General features: G+C 42.0%; 1 protein-coding gene across 3 annotated transcripts in view; it reads left to right on the forward strand.

Moving 5' to 3' along the window:
• The window catches only part of KLHL4 (kelch like family member 4), a 257,308-nt gene that overhangs the window by 82,114 nt on the left and 149,219 nt on the right, over positions 1-25,975 (forward strand). The gene's annotated exons all lie outside the window — the stretch shown is intronic.

Genomic DNA, 25,975 nt, shown 5'->3' on the forward strand with positions numbered 1-25,975 from the left:
GAAGTAGAAAATCACATCGATCCTATTGATGTAACTGGTTTTTTTTTTTTTTTTTTTTTAATGGCATACTGTCATTCTCTTTTGTGTTCTTTATACTGTAAGTACAATTAACCATCCTCTTTGTGCTTTTTATAAGTACAATTAACCTTGCTTATGTGAAAACAAAATAACTTCATTTGACACATTTGTTTTGTAGTCATTGCATAACTGTTTTGTGGGTTTTTTTTGGTGTAATTTTGGTGAAAGAAATGATAGATGCACTGTAATAAAGTATTAATTATATAGCACATGGAGCTGAGATAGAATGCTTATGCAAAGTCAAAGCAAACTTTAAAGAGGAAGAGTCTCGTGCATTCCAGATGCACAAGGCGGTCTGTCATGCATGCAGCCTTTTTGTACTCTGGGTTCATGTATAGAACATCATAAAGCAGCTTCCAGTTTTACTCAGGTTTTCCAGCTTCTTTCCGGGGGGCAGGGGGCGGGGGGGGGGGGATCAATCAATCAATTTCATCACTTTTACAGTGGAGTACACATTTCTGAATTTAAAAGAGTGTACAAATTGTTTTGGGTCATTAGCTTGGTGAATAAAGTATTAGACCACTGCGATTGAAGCATCATGGTCCTGACAGTTTTTCACATTATGTAATGAATGGTTTAGCCTGTAAGAGTTAATGAGGAGCTACATCTTCCAGAACATATGCTTTCACACTGTATTTTTAACATATTTGTGTGAAAGAAAAAAATAACAGCTTACTGGTTTGCATCTTCACATTTTACTTCTTTTATGCTAACCTAGCAGTCCATCTAACAGTCTCTGTTTAAACGAGAAGGTACAGCAAACACAAGATGCATCTCTAGAGCTTACATGGAAGGGACAGTCTACAAATTATTAATAAACAGAAAAAGATAGCAAGCATTGGTGGTTTTATTATAGTCACATGAACACCATGACTAAATTGTTCTATAGCAAATTTTACAAAATATTCTAAACAAAGCAGTGCTAGCATTTTTAGCGCTGGCTGCGGCAGTAAGAGCTCCGACGCTCATAGATATTCTAGGAGTTCTTACTGCTGCGGCTGGCGCTAAAAAACCCTAGTGTGGATTTGTAAAGGAGGGCCTAAACCTCTTGAGAATGCTACAATGTTGATATAAGGTTATAATCATGCCCACAGAAGGGTATTAAAAAAAAAAAAAAAAAAATCTACGTCCAACTTGATCGTTACCAGCTGAACGTCCAAAGTTGGAGGAACAAAAATGATCATTTTCAAATGGCAAACTGCTGGATGTCCAAATATTTGTTATTTTTAAATCATTAACTTAGATGCTTTGGCCACCGGGACATCTAACTGTATACTCCATTTTTGATTAGAAAAAACATCCAGATTGAAAATGTCCTAATCTGACCATTTGGATGTGGGTGGGGCCAGCATAGTAATGGACTGGCCAGGTACACATCCAGACAAAGCAATTGAGCATCTTAGAGGGCACAGCTGTGAATGTCACATAAAGGGTGCCAGCTATATATCTTACCATAACCCCCTTATAATGTATGGTGAGCCCCCCCAACATTTCCCAAACCTACTATACCTTTCTGTGTACCACCCCAATAGCACTTATGGCTGTAGGAGGCACCCATATGGCAGTATAGTAGGGTTTGGGTGGGCTCACATATTCTACCATAAATGTAGTGGTTAGAGTGGCTTATGGACCTGGGTCCTTCTCTCTATGGTTCACTAGCCCATCCACCAGGATACTTAAGACCCCTGTGTGCAACACTACTAGGATTTCCCATTCCAGATACTGCTGTTTTAGAGACAGATATGTCTCTAAAACAGATACCTATTTGTTCTCATTTTGTGTGGTGGAAGGGATCAGTGAGCACTGGGGGAGTGTGGGGATGTCTTACCTTGATGCATGCAGTGGTCAGCTGCTCAGTTTGGCCACCTTTGTGGCACTTAGCCCCTTCTAAAACAGGTCTAGTTCCAAATATATAAGTTCTGTCCAGGATGTCTTGCAAAATGTTTGATTATCGCTGCAAGATGTCCATGTCTAACCCGCCCTTGAGGTCACCCAAAGCCCACTCATGACACATCTCCACCACACCCATATTGTGCTCTGGATGCACAGAGGCTGGGACCCCTCGCTAGGCATACAGAAAGATGGTTTTGATTATTTGCACTTGGACATCCTGGTGATTAAGATGTCCAAGTGCTGATTTTGCATGGTTTTTGGACATCTATGCTTTTTGTTATGAGCCTGACATTGTAGGCTCCTAGAATGCCTAAGGTCAAAGTAGGTGTGGCTAATGCCAAGAATGACCTTAGGAGGCCTTAGGTGCCTCCATAGAAGCGATTCACCTATGTTTGAGGTAGCCAAAGTTCTACAAATGGCATGGTTGCATGATTGACATGTGATCGATGGCCATTTTTTTAGGCAGCGATTTATATTCAAATCCTCTAAGCCTCTAGTGATCTTTTGAGCCTCAGTCCCACCACTCCACCGCCTCAAACTATTTTCATTGCGGTGAGCTTTACGTGGTCATTTCCTCACTGGCTCATTCCTACTTAATTCATCTTTTTAGTTTAACTTTTTAGTTTTTCATATTTATTTAAAAGTGCCTTGTGCGTTTTCCCATTTGCTACTAATTATCTATTTGGCTTCCTTTAAAGTGCTTAGTGCTTACCCAGTTCATTCCTTTCATACATCTTCCTAAAAGTTCATAAATATAGTATAAAGATATAAAATATATCCAAAAGACTTAGCTGTTGTAATTTATTCCTTCTTTCTTCTTCTTTACTGTTTTTTAAATTCTGGCTTGTTCAGCTTGGGTTAGACCCTCCCAAGCCGAACAAGTCAGAATTTAAAAAAGAAGGAATAAATTACAACAGCTAAATCTTTTGGATATATTTTATATCTTTATACTATATTTATGAACTTTTATGAAGATGTATGAAAGGAGTGAACTGGGTAAGCACTAAGCACTTTAAAAGAAGCCAAATAGATAATTAGTAGCAAATGGGAAAACACCCGATGTGCACCGCTATCGCCGAAGGCAAGGAAAAGGTCCCCACATCCTCAGCCCAAAAGGGGCCGGAGACTCCACCTGTCCATGCCGGGCCCAAGGCCGGAGAGTCCGCCCCGCCGCAGCCTAACTCTCCCTCTCGGGCCGCTCGGGCGACACATCCTCTCCCTTCCGGCGGTGCCAGAGACCCTCAGTGGTGCGCTGCATCAACACCCCCTCCCGGCCACATGGGCTGTGTGCAAGCAGCGTCTCGGCAGGCCCCCGGCGAATCCACCCCCCCTAGGAGCTCGTACCTGGTAGCGTGCAGGGATCATGTTCCAGGCAGCCGGATCATGTTCCAGGGGCCGCCGAAGTTGCCGTGCCACTTGGGTGCTTGTAATTGGCCGCCGGAGATCAGGTTGCCACTAGTACAGCGAGCATGGCGGCCCGACCCATCTCTGGCCGTACTGGGGTGCAGGGACTGTGTGGGCAAGAGTCGGAGGTGTGCAACGCAACTCACGCTGTGCGTGCCTTCATAGGAGAGAGTGCACGCTGGCAGCAGGGTGAGCCACCTCGCCCCAGGGATTCCGTTCGGCAATGGCAGTGTGGGAAAAAACCTGCAGATGAAGAGACAACCTGCATTGGTCTCCCACGACCTCCCTTCCGCTCCCGTTGGGTCGGAGACTGCTCCTGGCCGCGTGTGCAGCGGGCCAGCATCCACCAACACTCCGTTCACAGAATACTCCGGGGACCGATCGCCGTTGGAGCCGGAGCCGCCTATGTCGAGGGTGGGAGGAAGGGAAGCCGCGTCCGGAAGGGAAGCCGTGTCCGCCTCATGTGATGCCGGCTCGAGAAGGGCGACCTCCCTTCCGCTCCCCTAGTCTATTCCCACCTTCTCCTCCCCTCCCCCTACTCCGTGCCGATTGGCCCCAAGGCTTCGGCCGATTTGTACTCGCTCCTCCCTATGCGGTTCAGAGCTTGCTTTAAACGCACAAGGCACTTTTAAATGAATATTAAAAACTAAAAAGTTAAACTAAAAAGATGAATTAAGTAGGAATGAGCCAGTGAGGAAATGACCACGTAAAGCTCACCGCAATGAAAATAGTTTGAGGCGGTGGAATGGTGGGACTGAGGCTCAAAGATCACTAGAGGCTTAGAGGATTTGAATATAAATCGCTAAACTATATGTATACTCTAAGCATAGACTTATGATTTACTAAAATATTTTTTTAGGCAGCCAGTGATAGCGGGGCCATTTGTAGAACCTGGCCCTAATTGTGTATGTATTTCTATCATGCACTAGGAGGAGCCACAGGATAGCTCATGATTCTCAAACCAATCCTCAGGACACACTCAGCCAGTCAGGTTTTCAATATATCTATAATGAATATGCATGGCATAAATTTGCATGTATTGGCTCCATTATATGCAAATATAGCTCATGCATATTCATTGTGGGTATCTTAAAAACATGACTGGATGGATGTGTCCCAAGACCTGGATTGAGGACTCCAGGTATAGATATGCTTTGCTAATATTTATAATACAATTCCCTGAACATTTGCAGATAAAAGCCATTATTGGTAGCATGTTACCAAGAGACCTGATTAAGAAGCTTATGAAACAAAAATTAACAAGCTTCATTTTGTTCAGCATTCCTTCATCAGTGGAAACCCAGATATAGATGAATGCACCTATGCTAGTTAATGATTCTATCTTTATATCATTCTCAGTCAGGTGATACCAATTATTGTATATTCTCTTCAAATACTTCTCTATACAGTAGATTTGATTTTGCTGCAACTGGCATTGGTAGAATTTTCAGAAATACTTTGGGCCACTCTCATTAAAGAACACTAACCAGTTAACATGTGAATTAATGAGCGGTGACATATTGCAAAGCAGCAGAAACCTTTACCATGCTTTGCATGACTGCACTCTAATTCATGCGCTAACTGCAAAGCCTGTTATGGATTGGAAAATGGATGAGTTATGGGTAGAGGATGAATGTGGCCTGAACATTGTACGTAGCACACAGGGCCCAATTCTATATGACACCTAGAAAATCAGCGCTGACTAGTGTGGCGCTAAGCATGATTCCATAAAAGTTATGCGCAATTTATACAATCATGCTTAATGCTCTTTAAGCACCGCTAGGCATCAGAATTTTTAGGTGTGGCTAATTCCTTGGCTTAAATATCTGTGCCTAGGCAGTGCGTACATCAGCACATAAGTCAAAAACTTGCACATATATCTTAAAATAATGTCTACAATCTGCCCCTAGCCACGCCCCTTTTCCAGATTCACTTACACACTCTGACACATAACAGTTTGCAGTGTGCCTACCAACTTGTGTGCATAAATTTCAATTAACTCCAATTAGCATCCAATTATGAGGTGTTAACTGTTAATCAGTGCCAATTAGGCCTATTAATTAAGTTGTGCATGTAGATTGGCTATGCACACCAATGTACACGCACAACTTTAAGCGCCACATATAGAATTTGGGGGACAGTGTCTTACCATGTGCTCTCATCAGTGGCGTGTGGTAAGGGTTTCCAGAGGATTCAGTGAATTGCCAGTTCTACAGCCCTATATTTTAATTTTTTTATTTACTGTTTGCTTGGTGCAGTTTGATTTGTTGAGTAGGCAGTCTGCTCAACCAGTCAAACTGCGTCAAACAAATAGTTAACCTAAACAAACGAAGAAAAAAAAAAAGAGCAGGGCTCTTGGGCTGGGGATTCTCTGAACCTCTCCACAATCACACAAACCAACAATTCAATACTCCAAACACCTAGGGCTCCTTTTACTAAGGTGTGCTAGCGTTTTTAGCGCACGCAGGAAATTACTGTGCGCTACACCACACGCTATGCTTCTAGAACTAACGCCAGCTCAATGCTGGCGTTAAGGTCTAGCGCGCGTAGCAATGTAGCGCGCTATTCCGTGTGTTAAAGCCCTAGCGCATCTTAGTAAAAGGAGCCCCTAGGGGATATATTCACCTGTTCCCTAATTAAAAGGAATTAACTTTCATAAGTACATAAGTACATAAGTAGTCGCCTCCGCCGGGGCAGACCAGAGGTCCATCCAGCCCAGCGGTCCGCTCACGCGGCGGCCCATCAGGCATATTGCCTGGTCAGCGGTCCCTGACTAATTTTATTGCCTACCTCTACAGTTATCTCTAAACCTTCCACTGCTCTTATCTGTACCCCTCAATCAATATAGTGTTATGCTATCATAATATATTCAGCTCAAAGGATACCATAAGGAAAGGAGGAAAGAGCCTCAGACCTCAGCCTGCCACTGCTCATTGAAAGTTAATTCCTTTTAATTAGGGAACAGGCGAATATATCCCCTAGGACTAGGTGGTTGGAGTATTGGATTCTCTGAACCTCCCTGAAGGCTCTGACAGTACTGCTCTAAATTTGATTGGCTGAGCAGCATCTGCTTGTTCCCTGCTCAGCCAATAAAATTCAGAGCAGTGCTCTCAGGGCCTTTATGGGGTAGGGCAAATCTCCTGAAGCCCCTGACTATACACTACTGGCAAATGCACCAATGCACCAATGCACCAATGCAAATGGTGTTGATGCATTTATTGCCTCCTGTCTAGCATTGCCCCTGACAGTACACAGCGAGTGGCAGTGGCAGGGAACACCCAAACCCCACTGTACGTCAGCTGGCAGGAGGGATGCCCATTCTCTCCCTGAACCCCCCCCCCCCCACACACACACACACTGTCTGCGCAAACCCCTAAACAATTCCCAGCAGGAAGGATGCCCTCTCTCTCCTGATGCCATTCCCCAACTCCAGCAGGAGGGATGCTCACTCCCTCCTGCTGGCACCCCCCAAGCCCCTACCCCCAAAAGCCCATCCAGTACCCTCTGTACCTTTAACAGGAAGGCTGGCTGGAGGGATGCCTACTCCCTCTGGTCAACTGTTTAAGACCCAAATAGGGAATTCTACTAACTGTTTAATTATCTTTGTTCCTATAAGAATAGTTTGAACAAATCGGAAATTTAATAATAACTTTTATTATTATTATAATTGTCTCTCTGTGCTCTGTGTTTTTGGATTTTACATGTACTTTTGGCTGCATGTTGTGCTGCTACTTTCCTCCTTATAGATAGGCATAGGTCTGCCTGCTGTATTACATTATGTAGATAATATTTTGTGAATCTTTGCATTGGTACGGCATGCATGTTTCTTGCCTTATTTAACATTTATTGTACTTCATCTACTAAACTCAATAAAACTTTTTGAACTGAAAAAAAAGATAATTATAATAGTGCATCCTCAGTGTGACCGTGCAAGCTATCAGAATGACAGCAAACAGCTGAAGCTCCAGGTTTATAATCGATCGGCAGACTGTATCGCAAGCCACGCATCACACCATCATAGGTTTACACCATGTGAAAATATAGTGAAAACAAAATTTTGAAGCAAAATATGCTCTCAATGTGAAAAACAATTTTTATTTTCCTCTGGTCGGCAGGCCCACCTCATCAGAATGGTGGGCCTTCCCCTTACCAGTGTATCCTAAGGCCCTGATTGGCCTAGGCGCCTAAGGCCCCTCCCATAGGAGGGACTTTAGGCACCTGGGCCAACTGGAGTCTTAGGCCTCCTTCCCAGTGCCTACAATCAGGGCGCCTTTATAGAATATGATCCTTCCTGTCTACCCTTACAATTTGGCGCCCCTGTAAAGTTTTGCTGTAGCTTGTAGGGTGACAGAAACCGGCAGCAAGGGTGCTATTTTGTACTAATAAGGATGGAGCTGGAATTGTTCTAAATGACCTCTGTCCAGTCTGTTTATATATCAGTGTGGGGGTAGGTCATAAGTAAGGGGGGTAATCTTCCAGCCTCATACCTGATGCCACGGTTACCAAATTCCATTATTTCGACCGAGATTATTTTTAAATATGTTCTGTTTGAATAGGTGTTTTCTCTATTACCCGAGTTACTACTTGGTACACTATTACATATATTGATTGCACATAATAAAGCTTTGGAAAGACAGTCCTTTGTAATAGCAGGTCTCTCCTTCTACAGCTTAAAAAAAAAATTGGAGAGATGCTTGACTGGTTCATCTGCAGTTTTAATGTAGCAGAACGGGCAGCTGAAATTTTCTGTGAACCCTGTTTAATGAACTGAATGGAAACAGTAGACCTTGTGTATCCCAAGTTTCTCTTAGAATATGAAGCAAGGATATTTGGGTAATGGACATTTTTACACAGGTTTGTCCTTATTCAACTGAATCTAGAGACCAATGTGCTGTACTATACTGTAAACTGCTCACTTTATATGAAGAATGCAATATTAATTGTAAAATGGTATACTGTGTATACGTAAAGGCCTTGTAAAACAAATGACATCACATTATAGTACTTTCTAGGAGATACTTGAAATATATTGGTCACAATTTCTTTAAACAGGGTTTATGTTCTAGACTGAAACTGTAGATGAACCAATCGTGCATCTTTCTCACATTTTTAATGCTGTAGAAAGGACATACTCGTATATCATTTTATTTATATCTATGGGCTCCTTTTACGAAGCCGCGATAGCGGCTTTAACGCGTGTGCCTTTTAATCATGCACTAACTCCCGCGCTAGCTGAAAAACTATCGCCTGCTCAAGAGGAGGCGGTGGCGGCTAGCGCAGTCGGCAGTTTAGCCCGGGCTATTACGCACGTTAAACTGTTACCGCGGCTTCGTAAAAGGAGCCCTATATATCTAACATCTTTGTATCTATTTGCATCTATATGTATTAATATCTATATATTGATAGATGCACACACACACACACACATTTATACATGTGGAGGGGCATTTTTAATAAGACATATAAATCTTATCCAGCTTATTTCATAAAGACACTAGTTACCCATCTGTCTTTTAAAATACTAGGGAAACAGAGACAGAAATAGCAGCAAGATTAAAGCCACAGACATTTCCAAAGGAACACGTATGTGCATATTTGATAAACAGCACCCAAATACTATGACCCTTTACTCTGCTCCGTTCAAACTCTGCCCCTGAAAATGGGACTTTAATATCTTAGACATTAATATTAATGTGCCAGTTATGCTCATAAATGTTCAAAATACTATTATGTTTGTGTGTGTGTGCACACATATACATGCGTGTATATGTGCCAAACATTGTATAAATGGTGGTCAGAAATTGATGCCATAAAAAAATTGGTGTCGAGTGTGATTCTGTGAAGACCACACACCCTTTAGAGAATTGCACACAGACCCAAATTCTCTATACGGTACCGATACCGGCAGCCACCTAAAAAGTGGCTGCCAATCACGTGACAGTGCTGATAGAGAATCATACTGCCGGGAAAGATAGATGCGGGAAATGTAGGCCAGGGTTTTTCAGGCCTACATTTCTGGCACCTATCTGTTGTGAATCACGCCTACATAGGTGATTTATGGCACCTAATACCACTTCCAGCATTAGCTATGCCCATAATGGTATTAGGCTCCAGAGGCGTGATTCTGGTGCCTTTTCATACTCGTATATCAGTAGGTGCTTTAAATTTAATGTTATTTGCTTTTTCAAATGGTGTTTCCCTATTAACTTAGGTGTCATCTAAGACACCCTTTATAGAATTTACCCCTTAGCACCAATTCTCATGCCTAACCTTAGGCACAAGCATTTACGCTTGCTAAAATTGGTGTAAGTTCTGACATGTAGAGAATGACATAGGGACAAATTTGTCCCCATTCCTGCAGGAACTCAATTTCCCCATCCTGTCCCTGTCCCATTCCCGTAAGCTCTGCCTTAAACGCACAAGCCTCGGACACTTATGATTTTAAAGTGTTTGAGGCTTGTGCAGATGAGGACAGAGCTTAGGCATTGGTGGAATGAGGCATTATGACATCACAATCTGAGCTCAAGAATGTTGCTACTTAGGATTTTAAAGTGTTTGAGGCTTGTGCAGATGAGGACGGAGCTTGCAGGAATGGGGCAGGGGTAGGAAAAGAAATCACCGGGATGGAATGGGACAGGACAGGAAAATGAGCTCCTTTGGGGAGGGGGGAAAAATTTGTCTTCGTGTCATTCTCTACTGACATGCAAGTTAGGCATGCTGAGCTCGCATTTGTAACTCTGGATGAAACTTTCTGGAATGCCTCTAAAATGCACAAGATCATGCCCCTAACATGCGTAAGGTCATGCCCCCTTTTAACCTGCATGCTAGTAGAGTTAGGTACCATGCATTATAGAATAGTATGACAACAGATGCATAACATAACATAACATAATATCTTTAATTGTATTCCGCAATACCTTTCAGTTCTCCATGGTTTACTATTCCAAGAGGCTGATACATACTCAGGAGATATAAGTTATAAAATTATCAAATGGTAGTACTGATCTCCTTTAGAAATTTATCGAATAAAGATGCTTTCAGAGTGCTGATAAGAGGTAGCACTAACTATTAACTGGCTAAGCTCTTTGTCCTTAACTGCTGCTTGAAAGGAAAACAATCTGTCAAAATATCTTTTATATCAACAGTTCTTTATGGAAGGAAAAGCAAAAAATGTCAGAAATTGTTGGGAGCGTTTTGGAATGGCAAATAAAAAAATGATCAGTCAGATAGTTTGCTGTTAGACCGAGTAGTACCTTATAACATAACAGTCCAAATTTAAAGATGACCCTGGCATGCACAAATTTTAATGAGTGCCAATAAATTTCAATTATTAGAGTTAGCACCTAATTCTGAAAGTTAAGGGCTCATCGTTCAATTAATTTGCACACGTATCTTGGGCAAGCACCTAATTTGGACACAATATTCTAGGTGCCTTATATAAAATCTGGGTGCATGCGTATCTTGCATATTTTACAGGTCAGCATGCACCCGGGTGACTCTGGGGTAGAACATGAGTGAGATGTGTGGCGTAGTGGTTAGAGCTACAGCTTCAGCACCATGAGGTTGTAGGTTCAAATCCCTCACTGCTCCTTGTGACCCTGGGCAAGTCGCTTAATCCCCTCATTGCCCCAGGTACACTAAATAGAGCTTGAGCTCACCGGGACAGATGGGGAAATAGGATAAAGTACCTGAATGTAAACCATGTAAACCATTTAGAATACAAGTGGTATATAAATAAATTAATAATAATTAAAAAAAAAAAAAATATATATATATATATATATCTCACCGGCACTTAGGCACAATCTATGGCTGGGATAAGTGCTCATGTCTGACTGAGCACATACATGTGTATATACAAAGGTATTCTAGTATTCTGTAAAGGAAAGTAAGTGCTTGGAAGCACCGTTGCAGCTGCACTGAGGCCAACAGTACCGTATTTTCACGCATATAACGCGCGCGTTATACGCGTTTTTACCTACCGCGCATACCCCTCGCGCGTTATATGCGTGAGCGCGGTATACGAAAGTTTTAAAACATAGTTCCCACCCCGCCCGACGCCCGATTCACCCCCCCAGCAGGACCACTCGCACCCCCACCCCGAACGACCACTCGCACGCGCTCCCACCCGCACCCGCATCCACGATCGGAGCAAGAGGGAGCCCAAGCCCTCTTGCCCGGCCGACTCCCCGACGTCCGATACATCCCCCCCCCCGGCAGGACCACTCGCACCCCCACCCCGAAGGACCGCCGACTTCCCGACAATATCGGGCCAGAAGGGAGCCCAAACCCTCCTGGCCACGGCGACCCCCTAACCCCACCCCGCACTACATTACGGGCAGGAGGGATCCCAGGCCCTCCTGCCCTCGACGCAAACCCCCCTCCCCCCCAACGACCGTCCCCCCCCCAAGAACCTCCGACCGCCCCCCCAGCCGACCCGCGACCCCCCTGGCCGACCCCCACGACCCCCCCACCCCCCTTCCCCGTACCTTTGGAAGTTGGCCGGACAGACGGGAGCCAAACCCGCCTGTCCGGCAGGCAGCCAACGAAGGAATGAGGCCGGATTGGCCCATCCGTCCTAAAGCTCCGCCTACTGGTGGGGCCTAAGGCGCGTGGGCCAATCAGAATAGGCCCTGGAGCCTTAGGTCCCACCTGGGGGCGCGGCCTGAGGCACATGGTCGGGTTGGGCCCATGTGCCTCAGGCCGCGCCCCCAGGTGGGACCTAAGGCTCCAGGGCCTATTCTGATTGGCCCACGCGCCTTAGGCCCCACCAGTAGGCGGAGCTTTAGGACGGATGGGCCAATCCGGCCTCATTCCTTCGTTGGCTGCCTGCCGGACAGGCGGGTTTGGCTCCCGTCTGTCCGGCCAACTACCAAAGGTACGGGGAAGGGGGGTGGGGGGGTCGTGGGGGTCGCCAGGGGGGTCGCGGGTCGGCTGGGGGAGCGGTCGGAGGTTCTTGGGGGGGGCGGTCGTTGGGGGGGAGGGGGGTTTGCGTCGAGGGCAGGAGGGCCTGGGATCCCTCCTGCCCGTAATGTAGTGCGGGGTGGGGTTAGGGGGTCGCCGTGGCCAGGAGGGTTTGGGCTCCCTTCTGGCCCAACTACCAAAGGTACGGGGAAGGGGGTGGGGGGGTCGTGGGGGTCGCCAGGGGGGGTCGCGGGTCGGCTGGGGGAGCGGTCGGAGGTTCTTGGGGGGGGCGGTCGTTGGGGGGGAGGGGGGTTTGCGTCGAGGGCAGGAGGGCCTGGGATCCCTCCTGCCCGTAATGTAGTGCGGGGTGGGGGTAGGGGGTCGCCGTGGCCAGGAGGGTTTGGGCTCCCTCCTGGCCCGATATTGTCGGGGAGTCGGCGGTCCTTCGGGGTGGGGGTGCGAATGGTCCTGCCGGGGGGGGGGATGAATCGGACGTCGGGGGGGGGGGGGGGTGAACGGAGAGTCGGGACAGCGCACGGAGAGGCGGGGCAGTGCACGGAAGTCAGGGGGGTGAACGGAGAGTCGGGACAGCGCACGGAAAGTCAGGGCAGTGCACGGAAGTCAGGGGGGGTGAACGGAGAGTCGGGACAGCGCACGGAAAGTCAGGGCAGTGCACGGAAGTCAGGGGGGGTGAACGGAGAGTCGGGACAGCGCACGGAAAGTCAGGGCAGTGCATGGAAGTCAGGGGGGGGTGAACGGAGAGTCGGGACAGCGCACGGAGAGGCGGGGCAGTGCACGGAAGTCAGGGGGGTGAACGGAGAGTCGGGACAGCGCACGGAAAGTCAGGGCAGTGCACGGAAGTCAGGGGGGGTGAACGGAGAGTCGGGACAGCGCACGGAAAGTCAGGGCAGTGCATGGAAGTCAGGGGGGGTGAACGGAGAGTCGGGACAGCGCACGGAGAGGCGGGGCAGTGCACGGAAGTCAGGGGGGGTGAACGGAGAGTCGGGACAGCGCATGGAGAGGCGGGGCAGTGCACGGAAGTCAGGGGGGTGAACGGAGAGTCGGGCAGCATGCGCGGTATAATCGTGAGCGCGTTATACCAAAGTTTTTGTGCTTATCATCGTGATTTCTGCGCGCTATACACGTGTGCGCGTTTTATACGGGTGCGTGTTATTTGCGTGAAAATACGGTAGTACTCAACAACAATTGTATTTGGCTTGGTTACCACCTGGGGCAGAACTCCCTCTCTTCTACGTAGTGGCTGATGTGCTTTGCTATTGACTCTGCTGGTCACCTGCCCTGGAACAGGACATTGTCTCCAGAAGGGGCAGGGGCCACACGCATGTAGACCTCATGACTTCTCCGTGCTCCATTCTACTGATTACTGTCTGCACTTGGGATGGACTGCATCAACTACTCCACCCTTAATATGCCACTGATGAACTCAAGTACTTTTAGCAATCTAAAGGTTGAATAGTTTTCAAAAAATCTCATTGACTTGCCTAAAGGGTTATTTAGATAGGAAAATGATTTCTGAAAATTATCATTCCTATGTGGAATTTAATTCATATAATTCATGTTCCATCAGTTTCCCGTTGACTGAGTGAATTCCACTCGGTAAAATGTTTTCTGTTTGGTAGCACATTTAGTTTGCAATTTCCTCCATAGAGCCATCTGTATGGAGCCTTCACTCTCTAAATTTAGGGTTGCCCTGAAAATGTATCTTTTTAAGCAGACCTACCCCAACATGATGTAGTTCTTACATGGCGACATGTTTCTCTTAGCCTGTTAGTTTTACTATCCTCTGAATATTCCTTCATAAAGATACCCCATCTCTGCTTTTTAAAAAAAATAAAATATATAATATATAATTAATGATTGCTGTCTTATTTGATAACAGCATTCCTTTCTGACTTAGGCCCTGTTTTACTAAGGTGCGCTAACCGATTAGCGCACGCTAATCGATTTAACGCACGCTAAACACTAACGTGTGCATGTTAGTCTATGGATGTGTTAGCGTTTAGCATGCACTAATTTGATTAGCGCGCGCTAATCGGTTAGCGCAACCTTAGTAAAACAGGGGGTTAGTTTTGTTTTTTTAAGCTGCTTTACTCTAGGAAAGTTGGTATATCAAGCCTGACTATGGTCATCATGGTTTGCAAAGTAAAAATCCCTAAAAGACATCATGTCTAATCATGTTTTTAAATTTACCATATGCAATCTAAGGAGCATTTCCTCAAAGCAAACACCTGCATGACTTTTCTTGGAGTACTTTAGATATAAGATACAATATATCAAATAAATGATGCATTTAGCTCGACCTGTGATTGTGCAAAGATTCTGCATTTTTCAGGCTCTGATAGACAAGCAATGTTTTCTTTTTTTTATTATTATTCTTTATTCATTTTATAACTTATATCAAGTACATCAACATTGGTATTAACTTTTTTTTTTTGAAAATCATTTTTATTATGAGTCAACAAGAGAAACAAGCAGAACACAGAAGAAAAATAAGCAAACAATGGGTCATGTTGTATATTCTTTTCTTGGTACTGCTTGTTATTCTCTTCCCCTGATTGCCATTGTTTGGGTATTAACATTTTAACAGATATATCACTTGAAATTCTACAATTAATCTTATCAAATTAAATTTATCCCCTTCCCTCCCATCCTTTTATATTTCTATATTTATAAATTCTTTATTCATTTTCAATATTTTCAATAAGTGCAATACAAATTAAATACATTTTATATTTAAGACATCACTTAATATTCTTTCAAGAAATAAATCAATCTATATCCCTCCCCCCACTCTATCCCATAACTATTATAAATTTTTTATTTAATAATCAAATCTTCAAAAAGCTCATTATGATATACATTTCATATCCATAAGAGATAATAAGCACTAATAAATAATCCAGTACATTAATTTTACAAGAATTCAGAGAATCATTTAAAAATAAATCCACCCTCCCTCCCTCCCCCTGGATGTGCACATAAAATATCAGTAAAAATCAAATCTACAATAGATCAACAAAAGATGTCAATGGGCCCCATATTAGCTTGAAAATTTTTATATTCCCTAACGATTCTGCAATCATTTTTTCATATCTGTATATCAAGTATAAATTTGCCCACCAGAATGTAAAGTTAAGACGGTCCCAATTTTTCCAGTTATGCATGATCAACTGTACAGCAGTACCTGTCATAATTAGGAACAGTCGACCTTTATCTAACGGATCCCTGATTTGCAACACAGTTCCACAAATAACTACTTCATAAGATAGGATATTATTAATATGTCCCCAAATCGACTTCCAAAAAATCAGTATCCTAGGACAATAAAATAGTAAATGATCCAATGTACCTACATCTAGATGACAGTGCCAACATCTATTAGACTTAGATTTATCCAACTTATTTAATCTAACCGGGGTCCAAAAAGAACGATGCAACAACAACAACAAAAAAAATCATGTTTGTCTCAGAGATGCTGACACTGTACACCTCATCCTCCAAGACCAAATGCGAGGCCATCGAGACTCAGAAATATACTGTCCAATCTCGATGCTCCAAATATCTCTAAGAGCAGTTTTAGGTTTCTTATTCATAAAATCAGATATCAATTTATACTACCTGGCGGCAATGTTTTCTTAATATTCTTTGTGTAACTGAGTCAGAGAGTTCAACTTGCTTGGCGTATCTTTAAAATAGGAAGACTTACCCCCTCTTTTACAAAGGTGCGCTTTGCTTTTTAGCGCGCTCTAAACATGCACTAAACGCTAACACATGCATGTTATCCTAAGGACGCTTTACTGGTTAGTGCACCCGTTGATTTAGCGTGTGCTAAATCCACGTTAAAACGCTTAATGCATCTTTGTAAAAGAGGACCTATAACAATGGGTGATTTCAGTTACCTGAAAATCACACAAAGTTGCTCTATTACCTTGAGACCTACTTAGCAATCTCCCGCTTACTTCCACATCATCCCAAAATTAATAAGAAAGAAAGAAAAAACTGAGACGGAGAAAAGCATCAGAAACCATCACTGTTTGACTAACACTAGTTAAGATAAAAGTTAACTACATATAATTATATGCCAAAAAGATTCACTCCATTTTCATTTTCAAAACAACTTATTTTTACTTTTCAAGAGATACAGAGTCCCCCAAATTCCACATAGGGTACCTAAAAAATCGGTACCAACCAAAATGGTGCTTAGTGTGATTCTAGAAAAGGCACTCGTATAGGATGGGGAGTGGATGGGAGAACAAGGTTTGAAACTGTATGGAGATAAAACTGAAGTAATGTTTGTAGGGAAGTCAGATTATCAGTGGCCTACAGAGGTTAAAGTAATCTATGATGTTCTTTCTGTGCACGAGTCATTAACTATCTTAGGTGTAAGACTTGATTCAGGCCTAAAAATGAACTTGCAAGTAACTAAGACCATTCAGGCATGTTTTGCACAAATGCACTTGTTGCACAGATTGAAGCCAATGTTTGCATCATTTGATTTTCGAACTGTTGTTCAGGCCATGGTCTTGTCCAGCTTGATTACTGCAATGCTCTATATCTTAGAATACCAAAGGCAAGATTTAGAGCACTGCAGGTTATACAAAATGCAGCAGCACGTTTGATAATGGGTGTGTCTAAATATGACCATATTTCACCATATCTCAAAAAACTCCATTGGCTTCCGGTTGCCTTCAGAGTCCAATATGAAGCAGTGATGATTTGCCATCAATTTTTGTATGGAAACATCCCAGAATTACTTAAAAGTAATATACTCAGCTATACACCAATGAGCTCTCTGCGATCTGAGAGTTTAGCCTTACTGAAGACGTCTGTGAACCCAAGACTTGTTGAGATAGGTAAAAGGACTTTCTGTTGTGCAGGAGTTAAGTTATGGAACTCCTTAGTGGGTCAGATACGAAACTGCTGAGAAAAGGGTAGGTTTAGAAAATTACTAAAGATGCAGCTTTTCGTAGATGCCTTTCTTTTTAGTTATCTCAGCTAAAATTGATGAATTATCTATGAGCTCTTCTTTCCAGATTATGGTATTTTCTTGAGGATTGTATGTATTTTTACTTTAATCATATGATTATTTTATTATGTATTTGCTTTTATTTTGTCATCATTTTAACATTGTGTATGCAAACTATGCAAACTGTTTAGTTTTAAATGATATATACATTTTTAAAATAAATAAATCACGTTTAGCATCTGTACATGTGACTAACATTTAGGCGTACCCACTTAGGCCCATGAAAACCAGACCTAAATACCTGTGCCTAAGTGGTGCGCAGATCAGGCATATTCTACAACTGTGCTCTTAACATATAGGAATGCCCACGATCTGCCTGGGCCCCCTTTTGAAATTCATGTAGAATTATATGACTCACTTTATAGAATATGCTTAGAAAGTTGTGTCTATATTGTCTAATTAGTGACAATTAGTGGCAATTATTTGTTAATTGCCACTTATCTTGCTGATTAGCTTGTTAAAGAATTACATTGTGCATTCAGATCAGCAGTGTGTACCGATTTGTGTGTGCAGCTTTGGTCGCACTGTGCAGAACCACTCCCATTATGGGTAAAATAATGTTTATAACCAGGTACCCCCAAAATATTGAAAATGCAAAAGTCAACAAACTCTTTTGCTTCTTCATATAACCTTATATAATGTCACTCTGTTATAAAAAAAAAAAAAAAAAAAATATGCTCCGTTTACTTTGATCTGGAAAGATGAAACTGTAACCAATTCTTTCAGAGTTCCAAAAACTTGGAGGATAAAGCATTAATCACATCTCAAAAAAATTCTGACAGGGTATTTCTGCTTCTCAAGTCTCTACATCAGTGGATTCAACCATTTCAATTACCCCACTATTGACAAGAAAATAACCCCCTGTTTTACTAAGGTGCGCTAACCGATTAGCGCACGCTAATTGAATTAGCGCGTGCTAAATGCTAATGCGTCCATAGACTAAGATGCACGCATTAGCGTTTAGCGTGCGCTAATCGGTTAGCGTCCCTTAGTAAAACAGGCCTTATGTCATATCAAGAAATGCTTGGGAATTAAGATGCATTAAAAAAAACAAAAAAAACCTGTGATTAAAAAGTGGACTTAGATCCTAGTTACTAGAGTCATTCACACACATTAAGGCCATTTTTCCCGCATGGGTAAAATAGTCAAATTTCTGACTTTTTCTATTAATGGCCATTCATTAACTTTCCCATTAATGCATGACCATTATTGTATGAGCTCCTACCATTACCTATTTTGTAGGTGATAAAGGGGAAATTCTAGTTTGTTCGGCACCTAACTTAATTAGTAAATTAGCTTCAATTATGAGCTTTATCATTGTGGGATTCTACAAAAGATAGGTGCCTATCGCACCTAACTCCAAAGTAGGCTTGTTGAGGGATAGAGAAGGACGTAGGCACTGCTAAGCACGATTCTCTAAATAATTTAGGCACTTTTAATGTAGACCTTTAAAACCATGGCCTATATTACAGTCACATAAGTTTTAGGTTAGGCAGGATTCTGTAATAGGTGCCTAAGTATGATTGACAAGAGATATCCATCTATATCGAAGTCGAGGGTGTGACTGAAGAGTCCATCCTGAAAAGCTTATCTCCTAATCAGTTACCAGTTCTAAACGATTAACTCCATGCTGATAACTTGAGAAATATGTGTACTGTACAAACTGTATTGTATCGTATTGTATTTTACTAATTGTAATCTGTAATTCACTGACTGTACTGTATCATCCTCGCCATTTGTATTCTGTAATTTGCTGACTGTCCAGCTCTCTTCACTGTGAACCACCTAGAAGTCGTAAGATTGTGGCGGTATAGAAGAAATAAAGTTGTTATTATTATTATTATTATATTATAGGCACCTATCTTTTTATATGTCATTTACAGAATTTCATCCTAAGGGATCATGTGCTAACCACACATTACAAGCAACATCTGGCTATAAACTTCAATAATAGTCTCTATTAAGGCTAGGATTACACACATTCAAGCAAGAAGCCTTAGGGTAATTCACTCATAGACCTCAGCGATGCAGCCAATATGAATATTAGACTTTTTTTTACATACGGCATATCAGCACCAAAATCGTCATTGGTCTCATTTATTAATTAGTTTTTTTTTAATAACTATGCTTTAAATATAGTTTCTCAAAATAATTTAAAGTGGAAAAAATACTTTTAGAGTTAGATTGTACTCATCTTACGAAGGCACGTTAGCAGTTTAACGTGCATAATACCACGCGAATCGCCAGACGCGCTAGCCACTACCGCCTCCTTTTAAGCAGGCGGTAGTTTTGGGGCTAGTGTGGGGGTTAACGCGTGATGAAAAGTCACACGCGTTAAACCTGCTAACGCCTTCATAAAAGGAGCCCTTAGTCTACGTGGATGGGGGGTTGTCACTCCAAACCACACATTAATCAGTTACGATGTGGCAATGTAGCTGCACTAACTGATTAGTGTAGAAAGGCCTTCTCATCGGCTTTTAACGTAGTATTTCATATTATTTAAAGCCAATAAATAACTTATCTTATGTATATATATTGAATGGGGTTCCGACGTGAATTCAGCGCTTCGCATTAAAGGTGTTTCAAGGAGCATTCCCCTAGAATATCAAAGTTTCAGCATACCTTGAAACACTATTACCAACTATAAATACATATAGCAGCATAACTCTTTTACACCTATATTACGAGGGTCATTTCATAAATAATGCACACAATTTTTTTTAATTTACATTTTTTTTCAAGCATTTCTTTACAATCCTTCAATATAGGTCTCCCTGCTTTGCAATGACTGAGTCCCAACATCCAGGAAGCTTCATTATTCCATCCAAGACACCGATTTTGTTCAGTTACCAAATGGCTCGGGTAACGGCGGAAGAAAGCTCTTCCCGAGATGCAAAACGATGTCCACGCATAGGTTGTTTCAACTTTGGAAAAGGTCAAAGTCTTGTGGACTCATGTCTGGACTGTAGGGAGCATGAGGTAACACCTCCCAGCCGTATTCACATAGTTTTTCAATGATGACATTCCCTATGTGCGGGTGAGAGTTGTCGTGAAGAATGGCCCAGCCAAGAGCAACTGAGGTTGAGTTTTGTGTTTTTTTTCTGCACATTTTTTACAGAAAATCACGATAATACACTACTGTGACACTTCTTCTACATGGAACTTTCATGGACATAAGCAAAAATCATCATTTATTTCACACATCCTTCATCGGTTGTTGATTTTGGCCTTCCTGGTCTTGCATCATCATCTATGCTCACACAATCACTCCGAAAACGAGTTGCTCACTGAGAAACTGTACTATGGTCCACTATTAACACACCATAAACTTCACTTAACGCACTGTGGATTTCTGTCGGGTTTTGCCATGTAGAGTTTCAATCTAAATGTACGACCTATGATCGTCAGCAGACACAGTACCCGAGACACCTGCAGCCTCCATTTTGCACACTTGTCACAGCTACACTAAGTACACTACAAAGCTCCTAAGCACACGTCCTAATGCATCAAGCACTGAAGTGAAAGTGAAACCAGGTTTTACTGCAATTGCATCATCCACTTCCCAATGCTGCCGACCTGTGCATTATTTATGAAATGACCCTAGTATATTCACACTCACCATTTAAGACATCACATCACTTCTCCGTGCAAATCTACAATGGCCATGATGTCTCAACTCTCTCTTTTAATCTAACTTGCTACTCAGTCAACCAATCACAGAGCATACCAACAAACACACCTACTTCCAAACCAACGTCATCCACTCAAGCTCAGCGTTCAATCCAGCAAGGCTATCTGCATTCAACTCAAAGATCCATTTTTGCTCTCTCTAATTAAGAAATTAGTTAAAGTCCCTATTTTATCAATCTGCGTTAGGGTTTTTTTATTATGGGTCACTGCAGTAAAAACTTTGATGCTCATAAGAATTCTAAGAGCGTCAGAGCTTGTGATAAAAACCCTAACACCGTTTGATAAAGGGGGGTCCTTTTATTAAGGTGCACTAAACGCTAACGCATCCATTATAATCTATGGAAGCATTAGTATTTAGCACGCGCTTAATTGGCTAGCATGCCTTAGTAAAAGGACCCTTTTATTTGACCTTTAACTCATGTTAAATGGCTCTAATATTGACTATAGTACCTTAACACAGTGATTATAATTGTCATCCTGTGTTATATATTAATGAGATACAAAACATCTAATGCATGTAAAGCAGCTCATTAATATGCAAATATTATGCTGCAGCTTGTAGTATACACTGGTGTTGCATTAGAGCCAGTAAAATAATCCCAGCAGAAAGCTCCAGAAAGCCTGAACTGTCATGGCTAATATGCTCCTGTGTACTATACTATATAAACTTGCTTGGTAGCAACATAAATTTATACAGATAAAGTATACACATACTGTAGGTGCATATTGTATAAACTATGCACACACTTCAGGACTCCACCAAGCTTCACTCAAACTATTCCCCCATGCAAATAGATTATTAAAAGTACACAGCTCTTTTTTTTGTAATAGTTAGGCTCTGGAACATCCAGTGAGATCATCAAGTTTGCAGACGACACAAAGCTATGCCGGGCAATCAGATCGCAGAAGGCTAGCGAGGAACTCCAGAGTGACTTGTGTCAGTTAGAGAAATGGGCGGAGAAATGGCAGATGAAGTTTAATGTGGAAAAGTGCAAAGTAATGCATTTAGGCAGAAAGAACAAGGAACACGAGTATAGAATGTCAGGTGCAACTCTGGGTAAGAGCAAACAAGAAAAGGACCTGGGTGTTCTGATAGGACCCTGAAACCGTCGGCACAATGCGCGGCAGTGGCAAAGAAAGCAAATAGAATGTTAGGCATGATAAAGAAAGGAATCACGAGTAGATCGGAGAAAGTTATAATGCTGCTTTATAGGGCAATGGTCAGACCACACTTGGAATACTGTGTCCAACACTGGTCTCACAACCTAAAGAAGGATATAAAACTGCTGGAGAGGGTGCAGAGACGAGCAACGAAGCTAATAAAAGGTATGGAGAACTTGGAATACGAGGAACGACTTGAGAGACTTGGATTGTTCTCCCTTGAGAAAAGGAGACTGCGAGGGGATATGATCAAGACTTGCAAAATACTGAAAGGAATCGACAAAATAGAGCAGGAAAAAAAATTATTTACAATGTCCAATATGACACAGACAAGAGGACATCGACTGAAGCTAAGAGGGGTCAAGTCAAGGACAAATATCAGGAAGTTCTGCTTCACGCAACGAGTGGAGGACACCTGGAATGTTCCCCCAGAGGAGGTTATTGTGGAATCCACCGTTCTAGGATTTAAAAGCAAACTAGATGCACATCTCCTTACGAGAGGCATAGAGAGATATGGGTGACTAAAATTACGCCTGGTGTACACCTGGCTGTGCCTTCGTGTGTGCGGATCGCCGGACTTGATGGACCGAAGGTCTGATCCGGAGATGGCAGTTCTTATGTTCTTATGATTACAACGCTTAGCATATTTAGATTTAGAAAAGGTTTGGACAAGTTCCTGTAGAAAAAGTCCATAATCTCATATTGACAATGACATGGAGAAAGTACTGCTGTCCCTGGGATCTTGCTACTATTTGGGATTCTGATTGGTACTTGTGACTTGGATTGGCCACTGTTGGAAGCAGTAGTCAATCCATCTGGGCTAGATGGACCATCAGTCTGACCCAGAATGGCTATTCTTATATTCTATTCTTAATCTCCTTTTAAGGTTCTATATGCATATTTGAGTTTTTAAGTTTCAACTCGTAATGCTTATAATACAGATTTTGCAGTTCTTTGAATTGTAGTAGTAGTCCCCTTGCCTGTTTCCATTCTGTTTATAACAAAAAAGGCAAAAATAGGGGTGGCACACAGTTCTTCTAACAAAACAGAAAGAAAGTGCCAGAAGGTCGAGATAAAAGAGCTATATAGATATATTCCAAAGTCACAAACAAAGAGCCCAAAATAGGCACTGTGAAAACAACAGCCTTAAGCAGGCACTGATTGCAGAAACATAGTTCTGTGTTGAGTCTACTGTTGTTCAATTGTGCTTTATTATAATCCTGTTTTCACATTTTTAGGTCCTACATTTGCAATTTTGGAATATTATATATATTATTATTATTTTGGAATAATATATATATTATTTTTAATCTCTTGACCTTCTGGTGCTTTTTCTTTGGTCTTGTTGGAAGGTCTGCATGCCACCTCTATTTTTGGCTATTTTTTTGTATCATTCGTAGTGTTTTTCTCTCCTTTTGTTTTTCCATTCTGTTTATAACCATTTCAAGATGCAGCCTTCTGAATTGAAGAATATTTCGATTTGAGAAACAATTTTCAAAGCGACTTCCATGTTTAAATGGATGTTCAGTATGGAAATCAGTGACTATCCATTTCTTCTGCCTCCCCCCCCATTCAGGAAAAATAGGGTGTCTTGTCTCACAGTTCCTATATGTGTCCCATTTTGGAAAAAAAAAATATGTAGGAAGTTTATTTTTTAGCATCCTCTGCAGCCATTTAAGTACACAAGGCCTCTATTGGGAAAGGATTTTCAAAGGTATACTCAGCAAGAAAGTTTTCTGTGGAAGCCATGTTTTAAGTCAGAGCCTGTAAAACACGTGAGGAAGGGATAAGACTGAAAATAGCTCTCCTCATGCTTGCCACCTGCAATCTACTCCAATTATATAAAATAATAAACCTAATTAAATGAAATCAAACCAATGACTATTGAAATGACTTCCCAATATGTAAACACTGTGGGCCCATTATTCAGCACAAAAAAAATATATAATGGTCTACCAGAGCAGCGAAAATAGACTGCCACCTCTCAATCTGCTGACCACGACGCCCAACTACAAAACATTCAGGAAAGAACTGAAAACCATACTATTCAAAAAATGTGTCAAATGATCTAACTAAACTGAATCCACCCTTCCCAGATCCCGACACGTACTATAGCTATCAACCTTGTAATCTACCTGGGAATGCCCAGGCTAATTTCTTGTTATAAACTGCTTAGAACTGAAAGGTATTGGCAGAATAGAAGAAACCAATGTAATGTAATATTTAGCCAGCTGGGAACAGTTCCCAGATGACTAAATAGTACATAGTATAGTAACACCATTACTGAAGCTCATGTATTGTAACATCATTTACTCATGAATTATAACACCATTATTGAAGCTCAGGTATTTTAACATCGTTATGTAAGCTCATAAATTGTACTTCAGGCATAGTAACACCATTACTGAAGCTCAGGTATTATAACATCATTTACTCATGAATTATAACACCATTACAGAAGCTCAGGTATTGTAATATCGTTATGTAAGCTCATAAATTGTACTTCAGGCATAGTAACACCATTACTGAAGCTCATGTATCGTAACATCATTAGCAGCAGTATAGAAACTTTTAATAAACAATGAATAATATTCAGTGGGAGATTTCTAGCTATCTCCCATTGAATATTCCATTTACTGGATAGCCGATTGACTGGCTATGTCACACAGCATTGCCAGTCAATGCAAATATTAACTGGCTTGCTGACTAAGTTCAGTGGCCAGATAGACCCGCCTAAAAAGCAGGACTATCTTTGGCTGCTAGGACTTAGCCAGCCAGTCAATGGATATCGGCTTACCCGGCTATGTCTTGGCTCGCCAATTGTAAACCGGAAATTCAATGTCGGTCACTGGATATAGCGCAGGCACTGAATTTCCAATTTCACTGCAGACTATGAGAGACAGCAGTCTGAATATCGGGTGGTGTGTCTTCAAGTGCTGGCTAACATTTAAAATTATATCCAGATATTCTACAGTATGTTCTGCTCTGATACCACTACTGACTCTTCATGTATAAAATGGCTATTGGAAGTTAACTGTACAATTTTTTTTCAATCCTAACTTTGTCCAGATATGTAGATAACTGGGTAGTAGTGCTGAAAATCCTTGAAACTTGGATAACTTCTAGTTACACTTGGCTCTGTCTTTGGACTATTTTAGAACTCTGAATAGTTTTGGAGCAGTTAGTAAAGATTTCCAGTAGATGTGGAGGAATATTTTCGACATAACATCTAAATCTGAGTTTAGACATTTTGCATTAGATGCACAAAAATCCAGTAGCAAATGACCATTTTCAAAACCGTAAAATGTCTACCTTGTTTTTTGAAAATGTGTTCTGTACATCTATCTTTTTGAACCATTAAAAAAAATGTACAAAAGAAAAACACACAAAGTAAGCTATTGGAATGTAGAAGGGGCCAGCATGTGTTCTAAACTGGCTACAAAGACATTCCAGCAGAACAGTGGGGTACCCAGGGGGGCAATGGAGTGAACTTCACCCAAAATGTTCTAGGTACCATAACCCCCTTATGATGCATGGTGAGCCCTCTAAAACCCACCCAAAACCTATTGGACCCAGCTATACAGTACACCACCCCAATAGCCCTTATGCCTGTAGGTGACACCTCACACATTGAATTTGGGTGGAGTTTGGAAGGCTCATATGTTCCACCATAATTGTAGTTATTAGTGTGGGATATGAGCCCAAGTCCCCATCTCTATAGTTGTCTACATTGCCCATCAAGCTACTCCAGGAACCTGCTTGCTGCTCTGCTAGTACTTGCTATAATATCTGAAACAA

The sequence above is a fragment of the Geotrypetes seraphini genome, chromosome 5, assembly GCF_902459505.1.
Source record: "Geotrypetes seraphini chromosome 5, aGeoSer1.1, whole genome shotgun sequence".
Taxonomy (NCBI): Eukaryota; Metazoa; Chordata; class Amphibia; order Gymnophiona; family Dermophiidae; genus Geotrypetes; species Geotrypetes seraphini.